We start from the raw sequence: 24,563 nt of genomic DNA on the forward strand, positions 1-24,563 counted from the left end.
CAGTGCGAAAGCAACAGACAGCATTTTCCATTTGCTTGCCGGTGGACTTTTTGTAGTCAACTATTAAGGCCTCCACAGCAGAGGTGTATCTAGCTCTTCCTGCACCCAGGACAAAAGATCAGTTTGGCACCCCCCTCAGATTTCTTCCCCTTATAATGTCCTCAGATTTCTGCCCCCATAATGTCCTGATTTTTGCCCCATCCCCTCCCTTCCCGGGTGCAGTTGCATGTGGTGGAGAAATCTGAGGAACACAGTAGTATACAGCACTGCCCACATAGTAGTATACAGCACAGCCTGCTTAGTAGTATATAGCACAGCCTGCATAGTAGTATACAGCACCGCCCACACAGTAGTATACAGCAAAGCCCACATAGCAGTATACAGCACTGCCCACATAGTAGCATACAGCACAGCCCACATAGTAGTATATAGCACAGCCCACACAGTAGTATACAGCACTGCGCACACAGTAGTATATAGCACAGCCCACATAGTAGTATATAGCACAGCCCACACAGTAGTATACAGCACAGCCCACATAGTAGTTTACAGCACTGCCCACATAGTAGTATATAGCACTGCCCACATAGTAGTATATAGCACAGCCCGCATAGTAGTATACAGCACCACCCACACAGTAGTATATAGCACAGCCCACATAGTAGTATATAGCATAGCCCGCACAGTAGTATACAGCACCACCCACACAGTAGTATACAGCACAGCCCACATAGCAGTATGCAGCACTGCCCACATAGTAGTATACAGCACAGCCCACATAGTAGTATATAGCACAGCCCACACAGTAGTATACAGCACTGCCCACACAGTAGTATATAGCACAGCCCACATAGTAGTATATAGCACAGCCCACACAGTATTATACAGCACAGCCCACATAGTAGTATATAGCACAGCTCACATAATAGTATATAGCACAGCCCACACACTAGTATACAGCACTGCTCACACAGTAGTATATAGCACAGCCCACATAGTAGTATATAGCACAGCCCGCATAGTAGTATGCAGCACCACCCACACAGTAGTATACTGCACCGCCTGCATCTCTCCTTCTGGTAGATCGGTGTCTTCAGTTCCAGCCTCCATTACCCAGCCGTCTGGAGCTGGAGCACTTACCACAAACAGCAAGGCTGCCTGTGAAGAGCCGGCGAGTGACGTCAGCAGCGTGATCATGTGACCTGATCACGCTGCTGGCGCTTCACTGATGCGGAAGTGCCGGTGGCGGTCAGGGCATAGATCAAGGGTACTAGCGTCTGAAAATGCTAGAACATCCTTGGGAACCGACGCGCAGCACTTTCTCTGAGCCATCTGTCAATTTGACAGCCAGCTCAGAGAACGGAAGAATCTCAGTAAAGAATTCTGCCGACGGGGAGCCTCCTACTTGGACTGCCACATAAGGCGGCCTGCTGGCGCCCCCCTGTCGGCTGCGCCCGGGGCACATGCCACGGCTGCCCCCCCCTGGATACGCCACTGCTCCACAGCAGACATATAGATTGGCTTTTCAGATAAGATTGATAGCAGTCATTCTTAAGAGATTTTGATGAAAAGTAATAATTCAACTTCAGAGAATATAATCTGGGCAGCATGTATCAAACACTGGCTTTGTGAAATCAGCCTGGTACAGTTTCCCACCTGGGACTGAGCAGCGCTGTGGACTAATTGGCATGGCGGGTCTCTGGAGGCTTCCACCACCCAATGCCCTGTATTGACATTCCTCTACCTATGTGCTTGTATAATTTTTTCTTACTGCTATGTACAATCTCTAGAGAATTGATCCAAAGAAAAACACAATATCTAGTAGAGGAATACATATTTCCCCCCCCAAATTAGGTGTGGAATGCACCCAATGAATACATCATACCTATACATATGAAGCAAAAGCTATCACCGTTGACCATCGTTTATTGTCTTTGTATAATTTTATATATTTTGTATCCTTAATAAAAACTGCTATTTTAATATACTTTCTTGTTTTCTTTTTTTTTTAGTCAAGATACTCGATCATATGCATAAGTATTATGTTCAGTCTCTGTGGTTTTCAAGAAGAATAAGGATACTTCAAAACATGTTGAGAATAAACTGCACTGTTAGCCTCTATTGAATTTGTCTCCTTTATTGAATACAATATCATCAGCTCATGTTATCTACAACTCCTGAATTGCTTAAAGGGGTTTTTCCACGAACAAAGTTCATTTTAATCAATAGATCTTGGAATAATAATAATTTCCACAATTGGTTGTGTTTAAATAAAATGTTCCTGTGCTGAGATAATCTTATACATGTGCCTCTGCTGTACACTGTGTAATGTCCGTGTCTGACCGTACAGGGACATGGTCTGATCATATCACAGCTTCCGGGCAGGGGGGAGACAAACGAGTATGCAGACATTACAGCATGGGATCACAAATAATTATTTTGATGAGGTAAAACATTTTTTAAAACCAGGCAGGGAAATGTTTTATCTCACAAAAAGAATCCGCTGTGATCCCCTGCTGTAATGTCTGTATACTCTTTTTTCCCCTTCCTGCCCAGGAGCTGTGGTATCATCAGACCATGTTCCTGCACGGTCAGACACAGTCATTACACAGCAGGGGCACATGTATAAGATTATCTCAGCATAGAAAAAAATTATTTAAACACATCCAATTGTGGAAATTATTATTATTCCAAGATCTAGTGGTTAAAATCAACTTTAAAATTAACTTTGTTTATGGGAAAGCCCCTTTAAATGTAAAGTTGGCTCTACCAACCAGCAGCAGCTGGAATCCTTGCTTTGATACCTTTACAGTGTTGGGTCTCACACTACCACAGCAGGTGAGCGATATCGCCTTTGCCTTTATTCACATTACATGGCAAAAACTATGACATACTAAAGTTCCTGAAGTTTTAAATTAGGTTGATACGTTGTTTGTTACGTTAGGATGATAAATGCTGTGAGCCTCTTAAACTAATGGCACATTGACTTGACATCAGGTTATTACATATTTCTTTACATTGGATTGAAGCTATGAGGTGCTTGTTAGAGGTGATACCTGACTTCATAACAGTTTGGTATTTCTCTTGTCACATTTGGCAGGTCTTCTTCAGCTAAGTGGTAGGAATAAAAAACCTACCCGTGCCCTCCGTTCTGCTAATGACCTGAGGTTAACATTCACAATAATCAGAACCTCCCCCTCCCGTCTCCAAAACTTTTCACGTGCTGCACCAATTCTTTGGAATGCCCTACCCAGGTTAATACGATTAATCCCCAATCCCCACAGTTTTAAGCGTGGCCTAAAAACGCATTTGTTCAGATTGGCCTACCGCCTCAACGCATTAACCTAACTATCCCTTTGCTGCCCATTCAAAATGTTTACCATAACTAGATTCCTCGCATCATGTTCTCACATGCTTTGTGTATTTAATAGCCCTCTGTGTCTGTACTGTTACATTCTTTGGCTAGGTCAACATCGCGTTAGGGCAATCCATTTAACAGATCCATTTCTAAGCGGCACTAGCACTATGTAACAGATCCGCTAACGCGCCTATAGACTTCAATTAGTGTAACGCATCTTAATGCATGTCTAAATCGGCATGCATTAGCGATGGTCTGCTACTTTGTGATGCACCTTCGTACGTAGACTACCGCATTTTTTGTTACTTTACAGCGAACGCACAACGAGGGGAAGCATTCGCTGTGCATTGAACTCTATTGCTAATGAATGCCGACGCAACGCAACCATGTGTTAAGTGTCGAAAACCCGCCTCTGCACAGGGGGAGTCTCGAACCATCTCTGCTACGGTCTCTCATTCTTCTCCAGCCGCAGTGGAGCCTGCTCAGTGGAGAAGTCAGTCCCAGCTTCTAGCTCAGGCTGATACTGGACGACTGGTTACTGCTGCCTTTCCAGCTTCTGCCATTGTAGCCAGTGCTGGGCAGCGGCGAGCAGATGTGTTTGGGACTAAAGGTACCGTTACATTAAACGATTTACCAACGATCACGACCAGCGATATAACCTGGCCGTGATCGTTGGTAAGTTGTTGTGTGGTCGCTGGGGAGCTGTCACACAGACAGCTCTCTCCAGCGACCAACGATGCCGAAGTCCCCGGGTAACCAGGGTAAACATCGGGTTACTAAGCGCAGGGCTGCGCTTAGTAAACCGATGTTTACCCTGGTTACCATTGTAAATGTAAAAAAAAAAAAAACACTACATACTTACATTCCGGTGTCTGTCGCGTCCCCTGGCGTCAGCTTCCCTGCACTGTGTAAGCGCCGGCCGTAAAGCAGAGCGGTGATGTCACGCCGGGGGACGCGACAGACACCGGAATACAAGTATGTAGTGCTTTTTTTTTTTACATTTACAATGGTAACCAGGGTAAACATCAGGTTACTAAACGCGGCCCTGCGCTTAGTAACCCGATATTTACCCTGGTTACCAGTGAACATATCGCTGGATCGGCGTCACACACGCCGATCCAGCGATGACAGCGAGTGATCAGCGACCAAATAAAGGTCCTGATAATTCACAGCGACCAACGATCACCCAGCAGGGGCCTGATCGTTGGTCGCTGTCACGCATAACGATTTAGTTAACGATATCGTTACTATGTCACAAAAAGCAACGATATCGTTAACAAAATCGTTATGTGTGACGGTTCCTTAAGTCCTGCTCTTCCCTTTCCGAGCATGCCCGGGACAAGATCTCTCATTAGAGATCAAGGGTCACATGCTTAGATACTGCAGAAAATCCCATTGGTCCTTTAGGAAGGTCCTGAAGGTGTTCTTCTTCTGTGGATGACTCCCATTGGTCCTTCTAGGAAGGTCCTGTTCTTGCTGCAGCTATAAAAGGTTTGCATGATCGCACGACCATGCGCTAGTGTATATTTGGAATCGTGTGTGTGTTGATGAGTGCAAGTCGTTCTTTAAACATCCCCTCCCTTGTGTATGACTGATTGCAAAAGGTAGATGCTTGCTGTCTAGCGCCCAACTAAGCTGTCAACATAAAGACACACGATACAGCGTCTATTGCTGTAACCACCAGTGCGGCGCTGTGCGCTTATAGAGCGCTTTCCTATCCCAAGTCTGGGTGGTTAGTGGCGTCCGCCAAAGGGGCACAGCACGCACACTTGTGCTTTTAGTTATATTTTCTGTTACTTTGACAGCCCAGTTGCGGTGTCGAGCGCAAGTGGTCTGTACGTACTCTAGTCCTGTGTCTTGGGATAGAATCCTGAGACTCCTTGCTCGCGCTCTTGGTGCGGTACCGCGGCCCTGTGATGCAACAGGGTTTGCTTCCTTCACACAGGGTGAAGTTAACCCGTGTGTGTATCCACATTGTACCACCATATAGTCCGTCATTACTCAGCAGCAGGTTCCATCTCTGCACGGTGGACCCCGGGCTGCGAACGCACCTTATACCATCTCTCTTATAATTTGGTGTGTTCCGCTAGCCCTAACACCATGCGTTAACGCAATCACAAAAATAAAGACAATTTGGGAGACATCGTTAGTGCATCCGTTTAACTGATCCATTAAACAGAATGCCTTAACGCGATGTGAACCTAGCCTTAGGCTGATAACCAGTTTATGCAGCATTACATGAACACCCAATTCTTTCACTATGGTTGGTCTGAACAACAAAAGCAATTGTTACCATCTACCTTTCATCTCTCCCCTTTTCCTCATATATTGTAAGCTTGCGAGCAGGGCCATCATTCCTCTTGGTATCTGTTTTGAACTGTGATTATTGTTATGCTGTAATGGTTGTTGTCTGTACAAGTCTCCTCTAAAATGTAAAGTGCTGCGGAATATGTTGGCGCTATAAAAATAAAATTATCAATATTATTATTATTATCATTAAAATTATCAATATATCAATATTATTATTATTATTATCATTAAAGAATAGATAAAAGAACGGCATCATTTGCTGAAGTGAGTTGCTGTGATTCCAGCTGTTGCCAGTAGATGGCAGGAAAGCTCTATCAGGGGTAATTTGTCACTGTTGATGTAAATGTAGGACCGCTTATTTCTGTTGGGAAGTAGTATAAGCAGATAGAAAATGTCTTTCCCGATTAGTAACTATGTCACTAAATTCTCACAATTGCTAACAAACGTACCACCTTCGGAGTTATCAGAAGCAGCTTCCAATCACTTCAAAGAATATATTATTTTGTCTTCTGTGTAGTACGCAAAGCAGTTAACTCCCAGCCAATTAGTCACATATAGGCTCCCATTCATCAATGTGTTTATGCTTGAAAACTGGGGTAAAATGCTTGAAAAATCACCACATTTTATGCGCAACACAATGTTGTGGAAAAATGTTTTCACTTTTTGCGTTTTCACATTGCTTTCGGCCAGCTCTGCCAAAATGGACAGAGGACAAAATGCGTCGATGTCCACTCATGTAATTCATGATTAGTGGTAGAATACTGTCTGACTACAGTAAGATTTGTCTGTGAAGAATTTTCACTGCACACTTAGGGGTCTTGCAGAAAAGTGAAATTTATTAGAACAGTTGGTACAAGTAGTAGAATAACATCAGGGTGTCTGAAATGCAATTACAAATGCACTTAACATTTTCGACTCAAGTTATTTATGCAACAATGAAAAATTATATGTGAAAATAGCCAACCACTTTGACTGATATTTAACATTTCAAATGAAAAGCCCTGTGATATGCTTTCTAATGTCGAGCAGCACATCGCAGTGCTTTTCGACTCAAGGGCCGGCACTCTAAAGCATCATGAGAGTCCGATCAGGCTCTACTCTCTTCCTCTTCTTGGTTCCTTATGATACTTTGAAGCGCTGACCCCTTCAGCTACAAAGTGCTGCGATATGCATGTTTGTTCAGGCAACTGTCTATCAGTAAAAGTTAGCCCTGCCCTCCACTACTGACATGTTCTTCGTATTTTGTCTGATTCTGGTTCCCATGTTAGAAGTAGTTGGCATGATAACAGTCATCATGGTTGGAAGAACAGAAGGAACAAGGCGAAGAGGAAAACCAGCAACCGGATTGAGAAGACCCTGGTGAACGTATCTAGAATTGCACAAGATCTTCCTTCAGAGCTTTCAGCTATCAAGTTGCCATGAAATCTAAGACCCTTAAAAAATAATAATAATGGTCCTCAACCTTGCCTATTTCGTCATTTTTTCAACGTGGTGAAATGCTGGCAGATACTTATCCATTATTCAATACAATCAGGGAGGTGTCTGGTTGGTACCAAATTTATTCTGCAGCACGAAAACAACCCCAAATATATAAGCAATGTCCATAATAACTTTCTTTATTGCAAAGAAGAACAAATAGTCACGGAAGTGATGATGTGCCCCCACAAACCCCTGATCTCAACAATCAAGTCTGTGTGGGACTACATGAAGAGAAAGAAGGTTTTCTGCAAGTCTTCATGCACAGAAGATTTGTGGTTGACTCTTCAAGATGTTTGGAACAACCATCATGTTGAGTTCCTGCAAAAACTGATAACATGTATACCTACCTAGGAGAATTATGCATGAATATCCCTATCAAAAAATGAAGAACTCTGTTTTTTTATATAACAATACAATGATCTTTATTACATATAAAACAATTAAAAAACCTATGCGTTGTGAGTTAGTACATGATAAGACAACACGTGGTACAATTACATGATATATACAGTGGGAAAAAAAGACTTTATTTGAAGTCTCCACTAGGGTTGAGCGACCTTCACTTTTATAGGATCGGGTCGGGTTTCACGAAACCCGACTTTTGGAAAAGTCGGGTCGAGTGAAATCGGCCGATCCTATAAAAAAGTCGGGGTCGGGGTCGGCCGAAACTCGAAACCCAATGCAGTGCATTGGGTTTCCATGGTTCCCAGGGTCTGAAGGAGCGGAAACTCTCCTTCAGGCCCTGGGATCCATATTTAAGTGTAAAATATAGAATTAAAATAAAAAATATCCTTATACTTACCCTCTGACGCGCCCTGGTACTAACCGGGAACCTTCCTTCCTTAGAATCAGCCTTCCAGGAGCTTCGGTGACGTCGCGGGTGACGTCGCGGCTTGTGATTGGCCGCGCGGCCGCCCATGTGACCGCTCGCGCGGCCAATCACAAGCCGCGACGTCACCCGCGACGTCACCGAAGGTCCTGGAAGGGCTGATTCTTAGGAAGGAAGGCTGTCGGAAGGAAGCAGGGCGCTTCCGAGGGTGAGTATATTCCTATTAGGTATATACTCACCCTCGGAAGCGCCCTGCTTCCTTCCGACAGCCTTCCTTCCTAAGAATCAGCCCTTCCAGGACCTTCGGTGACGTCGCGGGTGACGTCGCGGCTTGTGATTGGCCGCGCGAGCGGTCACATGGGCGGCCGCGCGGCCAATCACAAGCCGCGACGTCACCGCGACATCACGGCAAGGTCCTAGAAGCGCGGATTCGAAGGAGGAAGGCTGCCGGTTAGTACCAGGGCGCGTCAGAGGGTAAGTATTGCAATATTTTTTATTTTAATTCTATATTTTACACTTTAATCTGAATTCCGATACCAATTCCCGATATCTTAAACATATCGGGAATCGGGATCGGAATTCCGATTCCAGATTCAAAAGATCGCCGACTTCATGGCCGACCCCCCACTGGGGTCGGGTCGGGTTTCATGAAACCCGACCTTGCCAAAAGTCGGCGACTTTTGAACAATTTCGACCCGTTTCGCTCAACCCTAGTCTCCACATTTCAAAAAATTATTGGCATAAACCACTAAAGTGGCATCAATTTTCCCAGTGTAGAAATACATTGTGTGCAGAATTATTAGGCAAGATGTATTTTGATCACATGATACTTTTTTATCCACAAGGCATACCACTGTGCAACTGCAGGGAGTTGAGTAACTCATCAAGTAACAGAAATTTTAAGTTGTCTTTGGATAGGACAAGCCTGTGTGAGTAGTGTGTATCACTGTATAAAGTATAGAGTAAGAATTAGGTTAGGTTTTAGGACATAAGGTATTGACCATAGGGTAAGATAGACTTTGGTAAGCGTTATAGATGTAATATGTTTAATGTGTGTAAATGTAATGCATAATGGTGCGAAGGAAATCTGTCAGCTAGAGACGTATGGGACAGACATATATAGGTATGTCATAGATCATGTCACAGCATTTGATGATGGCTGTGGAGCTGATCGTGGGGTGTCAGTGCGTTAGCATGATAGCTAGGGGTCTTCAGAACACCTCCGTGCTTGTCAGTGCAGATCATTGATGATTTTTTGCTACGCAAAGCAGGGCTGCAGCTCTGTTATGTGTTGTATAAGTGATCGGATGATCGCAGCTTCAAGTCTCCTAAGGGATAAAAAAAAGTTCGGTTCATCCTCATTTTGCCCCATTCAAAATAAAACAAACAAAAAATACACACATTTGTTGTTGCTGGGTTAAAAAAATGCCTGATCTATCAAAATATAAACTAAATTAATCTGATAAAAAAACGGCATAATGAGAATAAAAATCTAAAATTGTGAGCCCTTGTGGGCAGGGTCCTCTCTCCTCCTGTACCAGTCATGACTTGTATTGTTTAAGATTACTGTACTTGTTTTTTTGTTACGTATACCCCTTTTCACATGTAAAGCGCCATGGAATAAATGGCACTGTAATGATAAATAATAATACTAAAACGCCAGAATTAAAATTTTTGTCTGACGCAGCAATGCAATAAAATGCATTAACAGAATATCAAAACATTGTATCTACCCCAAAATGGTGTCAATAAAAATGTCAGCTCAGCAAAAGTTAAGCCCTCACACAGCCCCAGATGCCGAAAAATAGAGACACTATGAGTTTCTGAAAATGGCGCTTTGTTGAAAAAAAACAAAAATAAAAAATATTGGATATTTCTTTTTTACCACTTAAATAAAAAAGAACCTATGCATGTTTGCTATCTATAAACTCACAATGACCTGGAGAATCATAATAACAGGTTAGTTTTAGCATTTAGTAAAAAGGAAAAACAAAAAACAATTGTGGAATTGTACTTTTTTGCATTTTCACAGCATTTGGATTTTTTTTCTTGTTTTATAGTACACTGTATGATAAAATCAATGATATTGTCCAAAAGTTCAACTTGTCCTTCAAAAAACAAGCCCTCACATGGCAATATTGATCGAAAAATAAAAAAGTTATGGCTCTGGGAAGAAGGGGAGCAAAAAGCGAAAATGCAAAAATGGAAAATCCCAAGGTCGTGAAGGGGTTAGATACCAGTACTGTTAGCACTGTGCTATGGTAATAGTTCAATTAGTAGTGGAGGGATATGTCAATGTAATATTATAATGCATTGTCAGTGAGGATAAATATTGCTATGTGTTACTGCACTTATAAACCCTAAGGTCTCTTGTACAGCAGTGGAGCTAACTGCAGTTCCATACAGTCTTTTATAAATGATATACACTACCATTCAAAAGTTTAGAGTCACTTAGAAATTTCCTAATTTTTGAAAGAAACGCACAGTTTTTTTCCCCAAAGAAGCTAACATTAAATTTTTCAGAAATACACTCTATACATTGTTAATGTGGTAAATGACTATTCTAGCTGCAATGGTCTGGTTTGTAATGCAATATCTACATAGGTGTATAGAGGCCCATTTCCAACAACCATCACTCCAGTGTTCTTATGGTACTTTGTGGTTGGTAACTGTGTAAGAAGGCTAATGGATGGTTAGAATACCCTTGAAAACCCTTATGCAAGTATGTTATCACAGCTGAAAACAGTTTGGCTGATTAGAGAACATATAAACCTGACCTTCCTTTGAGCTAGTTGAGCATCTGAAGCTCATCAAGAGAATGCCAAGAGTGTGCAAAGCAGTCATCAAAGCAAAAGGTGGCTACTTTGAAGAACCTAGAATATAAGACATAATTTCAGTTGTTTCACACTTTTTTGTTAACTATATAATTCCACATGTGTTAATTCATAGTTTTCATGCCTTCAGTGTGAATGTACAATTTTCAGTCATGAAAATACAGAAAAATCTTTAAATGAGAAGGTGTGTCCAAACTTTTGGTCTGTACTGTATATATAAAGATCGTAACTGAGGATCGTCATGGGATGCCAGGCCTGACCAGACCGATCTAGGCAGCGGGAGTTCCCTGCCTTGCCTGGGGTGGTAGCCTGAGGCGCCACCTCTGGGGTCAGCAGACCTTCAGGGTGTGCAGGAAAAGGCTGCAAATGAAGATGGTCCACAGGTCGCCTCTCATGGACCACGTTCCCGGCCTCGCCGGGTATGGAAGAGTTACCCACTACATGGGAAAAGAGACTTTGTAAGTCCTGCATTGAGCAGACAATCTGTGAGGAAACTCTGTGGTTCACCTCAGATCTTAGGTCTTTGATTAATTCTCAGGTAGAAAACACCTTCAGGTCTCTTCATGAATCAGGAAAGAAATGGCAGAAAACCAGACACAGGTCCCCTGATCCCGGGTCTAGTAGTATAGAGAGTGAGGGAGGGAACTCAGATAAATCCAGTTCATCATAGTCATCATCAGCATCATCTTCCAATGGGGGTAGAAGTGGACGCAGCTGTTTTCCAGTTCAGGAAACAGATAGCCTTGCTAAGGCGGTCAGAGCCACCATGGGTCTGGTGGACCCTTGGCCCAAGAAAATGTTTCAGGACATTATGTTTGGTGGGCTAGAGGGGAAAAAGAGGAGGTCCTTTCAATTGAATGAAAAAATCCAATCCTTAAGTAAGAGAGAATGGAAAAGCCAGAAAGGAAAGGCCTTCTTACCCCAAAAGAAAATATCCATTTGAGGACCCTGTTTGCTCATTCTGGGAAAAGGCACCAAAGCTACATGTGGCAAAATGGGGATGTTAAAATATCCCATGGACAAAAAAGCAGATTAGTTCCTGAAGGGTTCATGGAAGGCCGCCGCGGGTGGGCTAAAACCAGCAGTAGCTGCCACCTCTATGGCCCGGTCTCTAATAGTCTGGCTGGATCAGCTGGAATCACAGCTAAGGGACAAAAACTCTAGAGATATGATACTAATTTCCATACCCGTAATGAACGGGCTGCTGCCTTTCTGGGGGACGCATCTGCAGACTCGGTTAGGCTAGCCGCTAGATCGGCATCCTTCTCCAACGCAGCCCATCGAGCACTCTGGCTTAAGTGTTGGCCAGGTGATCTCCAGACAAAGTCAAAATTGTGTTCCATCCCCTGCAAAGGTGAGTTCTTGTTTGGCCCAACATTGGACGAGATTCTGGATAAAGCAGGGGATAATAAAACCGCTTCCATATCCTCTCCAACCAATCCGATAAAAGGCCCTTTCGGAGAAAGAGATTAATCCAGAGGAAGCCCCCCCAAATCCCCATGATAAGTGGGAAGATAGAAAGGGTTCATATTTAACAAGAGCCCCATTGACAATAAAAAGCCATCCCAATGAGGATTTTCCCCAGGTAAGGGGAAGGTTATCTCTCTTTCTCCCGGCCTGGGAAAAAATAACCAACAGTTCTTGAATATTGGACCTGATAAAATCAGGCTTAAAACTTTGTTTCCATTCTCCTCCCCACCCGTCCTTCATAGTGACTTCTTGGAGGTCCTCCATAAAAGGAACAGCTAGCCTTAGAACAGGAAATTCTCAGTCTAGTGGAGAAGGTAGTCGATCGCCAAGAAGAAGGTGTGAAGGAACAAATTATGAAAGATTCTCTATTTTGTGCTTTGACTCCATTTTGTTGTTGGTTAAAGATAAATTCTGTTATTTACTTAGGTAGGAGGTTACAGCTGCCATGAAATAACTCTGTCCTGTTTCTCACGAAGATAACATTTTGTTATTCAGCTAGTCTATGGTTCATAACTGGTATAAAGACCTTGAGTATTCTAACTCGAGTGAGCTAGATAAGAGACTCGTGGGTGTATCGCTATACAAGACTGAGGCATCTGTTAATATGTTTTTCTATGCCAAAAAGACATGACCATATCTGTAGTTTCCATTTTTCCTGTATCCTCATGGGTTAAGTTTTTCCTGTATTCTTATAGGTTAAGAACTGTGAGCGTATTCTTATGCTGATTGGTTGAAGTATAATTTCTATGACTATGAAAACTCATACACAATAAACGGGGGCCCAGAGATCTGCTCGATCCCCCACACAAAGGCACGAGTCTCCGTCTGGTCATTTTCAGTTGCCGGCAACGCCCTTTAGATTAATTTGGAAATCACTGAGTCAACCGTGAAGGATCACTTTAGATCCTCCCTCAACAGCTTGGCGCCCGAAAACGTGGGGCCCCAAACAGGAACGCCTCTGCCCCCTGGAGGACAACAAGACAAAGGACCCTTGGAGCGGACACAGGCACTGGAAAATTGGGACTGATCATCCCCCACAACAACCACGGTAATTTGGCAGCTATACTGTCCAGACTGACCGTTTGGTGTGGTTTTCCTGTGTTTGTTGCTGCAAAGAGGATCTGAGGTTTGTCCCCGATGGTGGGTGATTTTTGGGTGGAATTATATAGAGGTGTAGTTCCGTTGGGAGCCCAGTGCTCGAACCGAACCTCATAAGAGACGGACACCCCGGATTGACCAGTGATGTAAGTCTCTTTATAGTCGAAATATCCTGAATTCCTGATCATTGTTAGAATCAGGCGCGGTGAGGTGATCAAAGATTGGGTAGGATACGTAACTCAGGAATATATAGAAGTATACAGTATATATATCCAGAGGTATTCGGAGGGAAGTCTAAGACGCCCTCCTCCTTTCACTGAGTACCGGGTTTTTGGGTTGTCCCAGCGGGGGATAGAGAGACCCAGTGGAACAAACCGTAAAGGCCTCTCGGTATTGTGCACAACTAGGTAAGGATATTTAGCTCTAAAGGAGAATCATGTTTCCATGGAAGTAAGAGAAGACTTTGAATTTGTGTGATGAATCTGATATTGTTAGCCCAAAGATGAGGAAAATATTCTCAATCATTGGTTTTTCTAAGGTGTTCTGGCATATGAATTGTGTGATGAAGGTTTTGTAGAAATTAATTAAGTCTGAGAACTGCTGTATTCTGTTTCTGTGTATAGATTGTAAAGCGCTGCGGAATATGTTGGCGCTATATAAATAAAGATTATTATTATTATTATAGATTTCCAAAATATCCGATGGGAGGGAGTCAAACAGCTGCGCTATTGCTTTCTTTTGTGTTGAGGAATGCTGTGATGTTCTTATCTGTTCTGTGTTTCTGGTATGGAGGGGGCGAGTCGCTGCGTCCTCTCAGAATTTTCTATCCTTGTGTAGTATGTGCAATAGTACAATATTGTATTGAAGTAGAAAGAATTATTGTTAGTTTAAAGTGAAATATGGTGTTTTGTTTTAGAAGGAAACTTGTAAGAGATTGTTTGGTTATCAGTGTGATTGAAAGATTGGTAAAAGATTCACCTGCTTCAAGTTGAGTGGTTGATATATAGCAAATTAAGGATTAACAGAGAAAGTGAATTCTGATTTGTTTTTGTTACGTTGAAAAAAGGAAAGTTGTCTATTACTATGACAAAAAAACTGGATGTTTGTGGTGCAAGAAGGAATTGAGAAAGTGATTGAGGGTAATGTGTTAGAAAGAGAAACAATTAAAAATGATGATCTGGAACAGGGGGTCTCCCTGCTAGATGATGAGGTCCCTCCTCAGGAAATCAAGCCTCTTCTCCCGACTGTAAGCTCTGTGCCCCTTAACCCCAAAGCTCCAATATATCCTGGGTTGCCAAAACTTAGTGCACCCCCACCCTATGATCCTGCCGGGTGGATTTGTGATGTATGCAGAGTTACTTTACTAATTCTCAGTGGAGACAGGTCTGTTACAATTGTGAAGCAAGAAGACCCGGAGTTGTAGCCCCCACCCTTCCCTTGCTAAACGCTGATGGAACTTATTATCAGCCACCGCCAGCACCAGTCCCTGCTATGCTTCGTATTGCTAGTGGTTATGAGTATCCACCCCCTCCTACTTTAGTTACCCGATTCAGAAACATCCCCCAGGGCCTTCTATAGCAGCGAATCGAGAGATTTATTCCACTCCCCGGAAAGATCTGTTACACTTACTCCATGTGAAGGCTGGAGAGGGGTATTTTCCAATTATTGAGGGTGGCATAATGTATAATGTGAACTGGGAACCTATGAGAGTGATGTTGATTTCTGTAATGCTTTATAGGTTTGGGCATAAGATAGACTAGCGGACCAAGCTACCTCCCTCACAGATGTCACACAGGACAAGGGGGAGACTGCCGAGAAGTTCTGTGGGCGTCTTATGGTAGTACTTAAAGATTTGGGGTTTTCACTGTATAATAAAGCCCATCCACACCTTTTTGCAGTAGCTTTGATGTCCGGCCTTAAATCTGAATTGAAAGAGGCAATAATGTCAATGAGACCCAATACTGAGACTTCCATTCTGGACGATGTATTGAAAAAAAAAAAAAGTAGTACAAAGTTTTCAGAAGAACTTAACCCGCTTTGCATCAACAGTGAGATCAAGGGTTAAATCAGTAGCTGCAGCGATTTCTGCTCCAATCTCAGCCCCCCCCCCACAGCTGCAAGGACGCAGCTGGTTCCTTATCAGTGGCCCACCAGACTCCAGCTCCTGCCCTCCTCCCACCTTACACAAATCCAGTCCCATACTCCAATATCCCTTTTTAACCCTATGTCTGGGAATCACCCTCACTATGTTAATTCTCAGATCAAGAGCTTGTTTTAATTAGAGTAGATGGCAGACCCAATAAATATACTCTCACAAAACCCATCCCTGTGGGACCTTTCCCTGAAGTTACTGCTCAGTTCGTAATCTCTCCCTCATGTCCGGTAAATTTACTGGGGGCAGATTTATTATCACAGTTCCGCTCCAGAGTATAATTCCAAGATAATGGTCAAATGGTATTTACGCTATATAACCCCTATGCAGATGAACATAATGAGATGTGTATCTTACACACCCTTTCCCAATCAGTTTGCAAAAAAATATGGGCGAGTGTCTTTTACCCTGGCAGTTAGAATATCCTTATGTCACGCTGCTTCAGTATGTGGGTAACCTTTTGTTGTGTGCACAGACAGAGCAGGAAGCCATTGTTGCCACTGTTAGTTTCCTCAAGTATCTTGCAGATCTGAACTGTCGGGTTTCGGCCTCGAAACTTCAGTTCTGCCTTGGTCAAGTGATATTTTTGGGTCACTGTCTCCTTCAGGGTGCCAGACACCTCACAGAAGAAAGAAAAATAGCCGTCAGCTCCCTTCCTTTCCCAAAAGATGAGACTGCACTCCAGCGTTTTCTTGGACTATGTACTTATTGTTGTCAGTGAATACCCGACGCATCCCGCATAATGCAACCTCTCTACAATGCCCTGAAAGACGGTTCAAGATATGGTGATGATTTGGCAGATTCCACACCGGATAAGCTGTTACTACGGAAGACACTGTATTGCCCGGAGTTGCACTCCCTCCCTCACTGTCAGCACAAGTAGAACTTCAGGCTCTGTCTACTGCATGTGTTCTGGCCAAAGACAGGCGGGCTAATATATACACGGACTCACAGTATGCATTTGGTATTGCTCATGATTTCGGAGCCCTATGGGCCAATCGAGGGTTTGTTACTACTGCCGGGACTCCAGTGAAGAATGCTGAAGCTGTTAAAACCCTTATGGACTCAATCAAATTACCTACCCAGGTGGCCATTATCAAAGTTAAGGAGCATGGTACTATGGAACAGTCCACAGACTGTTGGTAACACCTTTGCGGATATGCAAGCAAAAGCTGCTGCTCTCCTACCCGTTGAACCGCCCATACCAGCTATGGTGACCACACGCTCTCAGCGTAAACAGTTACAAGAAACACTGACTCTACAGGAACCTGATGATCTATGCCAGACTGAGGTTTTCTGCCGGAACCCGCGAGACCGCTTAATGACGATTCAGAGAATGTTTCCAATGGAAGAAGTGAAGCAGTGGAAGCTGATGGAGCATGTATGGACAATGGTCACTGGAAAAAGGACCAACTTGTGTGTCTCCCTAAGACGATGTACCCTGCTATTGCCACGTGGGCACATGGGCCCACACATCGAGGAAAAAAAAAAACAGGCCCTTGACCTGGTACAAAAATTCTACTGGGCTCCAGGTATTTCTTCAGTCCTGACAGCACTCAACCGTGCATGTAATATCTGTCAGACCTGCAATCCCGGTCAACTTCAACGTGTACCCCCCAAAGTATCTTGCTAAGCCCGACTATCCATTCCAAAGGCTCCAGGTGGACCACATCACGTTGCCTAAGTCTGGAAGGTATGAATATTGTCTGGTGGTTGTCGACATGTTCTCCAGTTGGCCAGAAGCATTCCCCGTTACCAACATGACTGCAAAAACCACAGCAAAGAAACTGGTGATGGAAGTCAAATGCAGATATGGTGTTCCAGAAGTCGATGAAAGTGACCAAGGCCCGGCCTTTTCTTCTCATGTGTATCAGGAGGTTCTGACAATGCTTGGATCCACTGTAGCCCTCCATACTCCGTACCATCCACAATCTAGTGGGAAAGTTAAGAGGCTGAACGGCACACTGAAGGGACAATTGACCAAAATGATGCAGGAGACTACGGCTCCATGGCCAGGGCTCTTACACATTCGTACTACCCCTATTGCAAAACATGGCCTGTCCCTATATGAGATATTGTTTGGTGCTAGGTTCTCAGTTACAAATTTCCAGCCTCAGTAGTTATCAGAAGAAACTGTCCGTGCTGTTCAATATGTTATTCAGCTTAGTAAAAATGTTGCTAACACCCATGTTTTAGTTTCTTCTTCCCTTCCAGATTCAGCAGAAACCGACACTTGTCACAATTTGAAGCCTGGTGGTTTTATGGTCGTGAAAAGCTATGTCAGAAAACACGGACTAGAACCCTTGTATGATGGTCCCTACCAAGTCCTCCTCATTATTCCTATGTCAGTAAAGCTGGAAGGAAGGCCGACGTGGATCCACGTATCGCACTGCAAGCTGGTCAAACAGACTAGTGGCAAATAAGGGGACATGATGTTTTGGTTTTTCGTATTTCCATATAATAATATTGATAACCGAATGGGACAGCCTAAATTCCCCAACATCCTTGAATAATAAGTTTGTACAATATCATGAAAGATTAATAGTACAGATGGGTATAGCCAATAAAATTGTCAGTTCTATTTTCATTTACCCTATGATTACACAAATGTGGGAAAAATTGCTTAGGGCCACAGATTATCCAGATGATCAAATTTGGGATATATTGAATATACTATACTTAATACTACTGTCGCTGTCCAAAACCAACTTATCATAGTCACTAATCAATATACTGTAGTACTGGACTACTTAACAGCAGCACAGGGTGGTATGTGTCAGATTATTGAACCCGCATGCTGTTATTATACAGATCGCAATAGTACTCTAAAGTTAAAGTTAGAAGATATTCAAAAAGTCAGAGATCAATATGATAAAGACAATGACCGTAATAAGGACAGTTGGTGGGCAGACACCTTCTCCTTTCTTAATCCAGCCAATTGGTTTGAGGGACTTGCGGCTGGATAGCTGGAATCTTGCAAAGTTTGTTACACATCGCTGCCTTTATCCTTGTCATGTATGTAATACTAAAATTTGTTCTTTGGTGTATTTCTGTATGTATTAGGCTGTATGTATTAGGAAATTCTGCACTAAGACAACTAATGATGAAACCAAAAGCGTTGTCACCCCTGTTCTTCTCTACACTGATTTCACAAAGTTACCTAATGAAGATGTTGAAGCCAAGCGTATGGCTATCTTCAAAAGATCCCCACCACCGTCATCAATAACTGTTATTTGTAAATTCTAGTATACAGGGGGGACGGGTACGCCGCAACAGCCATGGCTGGTAACATGGCACCAGTCATGTGAAGACCAGTACCCTTCGAGCTTATAGCTTGGGATAGTACCTCAGATGCTGGACATTAATTAACAAAATTTATCTAGGGGGGAATGTGAAGGAACAAATGATGAAAGATTCTCCATTTTGTGCTTTGACTCCATTTTGTTGTTGGTTAAAGATAAATTCTGTTATTTACTTAGGTAGAAGGTTACAGCTGCTATGAAATAACTCTGTCCTGTTTCTCATGAAGATAACATTTTGTTATTCAGCTAGTCTATGGTTCATAATTGGTATAAAGACCTTGAGTATTCTAACTCGAGTGAGCCAGATAAGAGACTCGTGGGTGTATCGCTATACAAGACTGAGGCATCTGTTAATATGTTTTTCTATGCCAAAAAGACATGACCATATCTGTAGTTTCCATTTTTCCTGTATCCTCATGGGTTAAGTTTTTCCTGTATTCTTATAGGTTAAGAACTGTGAGCGTATTCTTATGCTGATTGGTTGAAGTATAATTTCTATGACTATGAAAACTCATACACAATAAACGGGGGCCCAGAGATCTGCTCGATCCCCCACACAGAGGCACAAGTCTCCGTCTGGTCATTTTCAGTTGCCGGCAACGCCCTTTAGATTAATTTGGAAATCACTGAGTCAACCGTGAAGGATCACTTTAGATCCTCCCTCAACAAAGGCAAAGGGTTTTACTCCCCCCATTTCCTTAGAAGAAAACCAGATGGGACATTCAGAACAATTATAAACTTAAGGAAGCTGACCAAGTGTCTGAAAGTACTGTACAATCCTTCAAGATGGAAACAATAAAGTCATCAGTGAAAATGCTATTTTCTCTCTATTTCATGACTGTTCTGGATCTAAAGTACGCATACTATCACACCCCCATCCACAAAGACTATCAGAAATTCCTCAGGGTGGCAGTCACTATGCGGGGGGTGATAAGACATTACCATTTCAAAGCCCTTCCATTTGGTCTGGCCATAGCTGCAAGGGTATTCACCAAGGTAGTGGCGGAGGTGATGGCACACTTAAGGGAGCAAGATATCCTGATCGTCCCGTACCTAGACGACATCTTGATAATAGGCAACTCCCTCCAACACTGCAAAAATCAGTTAGAGAGAGTCATGAGTTCCTTAACCAACTTAGGCTGGCTTTTGAACCTAGGGAAATCCAGAATTGTGCCGAGACAGGTACAAGAATACCTAGGCATCATGGTAGACTCAAACAAACAGGCGTGTCGCTCCCGGTGGAGAAGGTCCAAAAGATGGTAAAGCTGGTATCTCAAGCAAGAGATTTCCCCTCCACAACCTTGCGGAAGACGATGTCACTTCTGGGGTCCATGACATCTTGTATCTCGGCTGTTCAATGGGCCCAGGTACATGCCAAAGAGTTACAGTGGGAAATATTGTCAGTAGGAAATTCTCTGGGAGAAAATTTAGAAGGGCAGTTAACCATATCATCGGAAACAGCTCTCTCACTACAATGGTGGATGAATTAGACAATCTAACCTGGGCATCCCTTGGGTATTACCAATTTCCCAGGTCTTGATAACAGAGCCCCAGGGGGAGGGCAGCTCACTTGAATGACCAGATAGCCCAGGGGGTCTGGACGGAGGAATTAAGACCAGTGTCCTCAAACATGAAAGAACTATTTTGCCCTTGAAGTTTGCCCTTTTAGAATTCTTGAGCAGCCTTCGGTCACACAGAGTATTTTCAGACAACCAAGTATTGGTAGCTTATTTAAACTCGCTTATTGAAGTAACAAGGTCCATTTTTCAACTAGCCGAGGAAAACTTGGGATTTCTGACGGCACTCCACATAAGAGGGGTAGAGAATCGCAAGGCAGATTTTCTGAGTCACACAAAGCTGAGACAGGGCGAGTGAGAACTGAATCAGGCAGTGTTCACAGATAAATGAGGGTACCTAGCCATAGATCTGTTCACCAGCAGTCAGAACCGGAAAATGGATGCTATTTGCTCAATAGAACCCTTGGGGAACCCAGTCGCATTAGATGCCTTCATGATTCCATGGAGCTACCATCTGGTATATGCCTTCCTCCCTATTGCCCTGATTCCGGCAGTCCTGAGAAAAATACAGGAGGACAAGGCAAGAATGATTTTAATAGCCCCCTTCTGGCCGAAGAGGACATGGTTTTCTTGGCTGAGGATGATGTCTATCTTCGACCCTTGGGTACTTCCGGAGCTTCTGGGCCTTCTGTCCCAAGGGCTGGTGGTTCATATGCAGGTAAAAAACTTGCACTTGACAGCATGGAACTTGAGAGGGCTCTCTTGAGCAATAAGGGGTTTTCTCCAAACCTACTTTCCACTTTGCTGCAAAGTAGAAAACTTTTGACCACCAAAACATATGGGAAGACCTGGAAGAAAATCCTTTCAGCTTTGGGCTCCAAGTTAGATGGGGGTGCCACTATCGGCCATCTTAGAGTTCCTGCAGAAGGGGCTGGAACAGGGGCTGGGCACAAGCAGTTTAAAAGTTCAAGTTGCTGCTTTGGGGGCCTTGTACAATTTTGACCTGACTGAGAATCAGTGGATTTCTAGGTTCATCAAATCATCAGATAGGTCTAGACCCATCCCCTCAAGGTGTACCTCCCTGTGGAATTTAAACTTGGTCGTCTCTGTCCTGACTAAACCTCCTTTTGAACCCCTGTCAGAGGCTTCGCTGAAAGTCTTGTCCCTAAAGACATCACTTCTAGTAGCTCTTACATCAGCTCGTAGGGTCAGTGACATCTTGGCTCTATCATCTGGTCTGCCTTTCACAAAAATTTTAGAGGATAGGGTTATTCTTAAAACCGACTCAGCCTTTCTTCCAAAAGTGGCATCATGATTTCACAGATCTCAGGAGATGTCCCTTCTTTCTTTTTGCCCCAATCCCAAGGATAGGGAAGAGGAAGTCCTACACACTCTAGATGTCAGAAGGTGCCTATTCCAGTATTTAGCGGCAACAAGGTAGTGCAGGAAGGATAGGTCTCTGTGTGCTTTCAGGGACCTTGGAAGGGGCAGAAAGCATCCAAGGCCATGCTAGCAAGATGGATAAGAGACACCATTACCCTGTCATACTCCTCGCATGGGGCAGCTATCCCAGAGAAAGTAAAGGCTCACTCAACAAGAGTGGTGGCGACCTCCTGGGAAGAAAGAGCTGGCGCTTTGTTAGAACAGATATGAAGAGCTGCGATGTGGTCTTCCCCCTCTACATTTTTAATCATTATCTGCTGAACCTAGCCTCTTCTTCAGACATTACGATTGGGAGAAGGGTTCTGGAAGCTGTGGTCCCTACCTAATGTACAAATCTCTGCAATTCTCTCCGTTGTGCCGTCATGGGGGAAGGAGAAAGACGTAGTTACTTAACGATAATGGGATTTCTCAGACCCCATGATGGCATCCGTACATTGCCTCCCTTCACACGTGTGGGTATGCACACTTAGTTTGGTTAACAGTATATTTAGAAGTAGCCGTGCGGTGTCTCTGTTAAGCGTCATAGTAATGTTAAATATTTTTTGTTATTTATGTTATGAACCTGAAGTTCCTCTCATGCTCTATTAACAACTGATGCGGGAGAGAGGTACTGCCTTTTTATCTGTAGGTTTACTGTTCCTGATGGGCAGATCCCCTCTCTACAAGGTGCAATCATGGGGTCTGAGAAACCCCTTTTTCGGTAAGTAACTATGTCTTTCTGATGTATTTCTAAATTAATCTAATGTGACCTGCTCCATAAAGTACCATATTACACATGTATGCTCACCTAAAAGAATAGCAAGACATAGTGTCACTTCCAATTTGCCATGTGGTGTGCAAAAGTTACCAGTCTCCCAGGGCAGTGACAGAGGAAATAAAGAAAAGTTTGTGATGCCAGGGTGCACTTCATTAACTTCTGCTTCCTGGTAGTGTGATGTATTGTGGTGCACTCCAAATAGTCCAGAAAACAGGGAGGCCAGAGGGGCTGTTGATAGCCTTTACTTTTTGCATGAATATACACATGCACATCCAGACAAACAATGATTAAACAGAGATTCAATTCCTATACAGCAATCACAGTTACTTTCCAGTATAGTAATGCATACAGTATATATAAATGGTGCAATGATTTCTGAGCTTCAACTTCTGCTTATATGCATGGTCCTTATCACACAGCTGTCTGGAACTGAGGCTGGGATTACTCATATACAGGAGCTGAGGCTGCTTCCTTACCTGCTCCTTCAGCTTCTATAGGATAACTAACTCAAACACTAAATGTCTCCTTCTTCACTGCTAAGCCCAGGACACATCAAATGGGCTAACCATGGGACATTGTGGCTTTAAATGGAAAGCAGGGCTGATTTGTTAACTCTTCATAACCACCTAATCGCAGAACATAATAAGTACACTTTGTGCATATATAAACCACTTCTATGTACTGAAATTTTATGTACATTATCTGCAAAGGATAATATTTCCGACATCAGGCGTACATTTACGCTGATGTTGGACTCCCTCCCTTTGATGTGCATTACCTACCATCCAGGTTTCCCCACCTACTTTTGTTTGTTTTTTCTGCTTTTGTCATAAATGCACTATTGTATTTTTATGAATTGTTTTTGTTGTTGTAATAAAGTTTATTGGCCTTTCCTTTTGGAATTTTTGGTCTGTCTTTTTTGGTGTTCTCTTAAAATTCTATTCCAGGCATAGTGATAGCTTGAACATTACATGGGCAAGTCTGCCACTTCTCATCTAACTTTCTGGTGTGATAACTCTTTTTAGGCCAGACTCAATCTCCAACTGTCAGGGGTTTTGCTTTGGCATTCAAGTTGTGGTTCTCTTCTTGTCTCTGACACACGACTTTTGACGCTGATGCTCTGTGACTCAATCAGTATGTGGCAGAGAGTTGACTGTCTCTGGAACTTCTTCCATGACAACATCTGCTGGTAGTCTTCCTTGTGTACCAAACATCAGGTAATAAGGCGTATACCCAGTAGAACAATGGACTTTGTTATTGTAGGATAGACTAATTCATGCAGTAGGTTTAGCTGACAGTTATCTGCTGAGCAGGTATTACACATAACATGTTAATGAGAGCCTGATTCATCTGCTCAAACAGGCCGTTACACTGTGGATGTCGACGCCTGCACAATAGCAGTCTCTTATACACACTGATAGCTGCTACTGCGCAGGCGTGGCAGGCGCCATTTTCAAATTGACTTTTTTTTTCCTCGCTCAATTAAATAAGCAAAAGGGATTAAGTTCACAGTAAATATGTGATTATGCTGCAGCGCAGGTGCCACGACCGACACCTGCCTGCAGAAGCGTTTTTTAAATTTTTTATTCAGTATGGTATTCATTATGCAAATTAAGGGGGCGGTCAGTCAGAGATCAGTGACCTGTCAGCAGTCTGCATTATGAATATATAATCAGAGCACCACATACACCAACTCCGCCTTAGGGCACGAGCATATCATTAACACAAAACTGAAAGTAAAGATTAAGAAACAGCCATAAGATGGATTTCATCAACCCATGTATCATTTTATTCAGTATAACGGTACCGACCTGACACTGTGTTTAGGATACCGTGCAGAATCCTGCTGAGAGGTTCCCTTTAAACTTCATCCTCATTCCTTCGGAAATGAAGAGCAACGAGTTGGTGTTAAGGTACCGTCATACTGAACGATATCGCTAGCGATCCGTGACGTTGCAGCGTCCTGGCTAGCGATATCGTTCAGTTTGACACGCAGCAGCGATCAGGATCCTGC

The sequence above is a fragment of the Ranitomeya imitator genome, chromosome 5 (assembly GCF_032444005.1).
Source record: "Ranitomeya imitator isolate aRanImi1 chromosome 5, aRanImi1.pri, whole genome shotgun sequence".
NCBI classification, from domain to species: domain Eukaryota; kingdom Metazoa; phylum Chordata; class Amphibia; order Anura; family Dendrobatidae; genus Ranitomeya; species Ranitomeya imitator.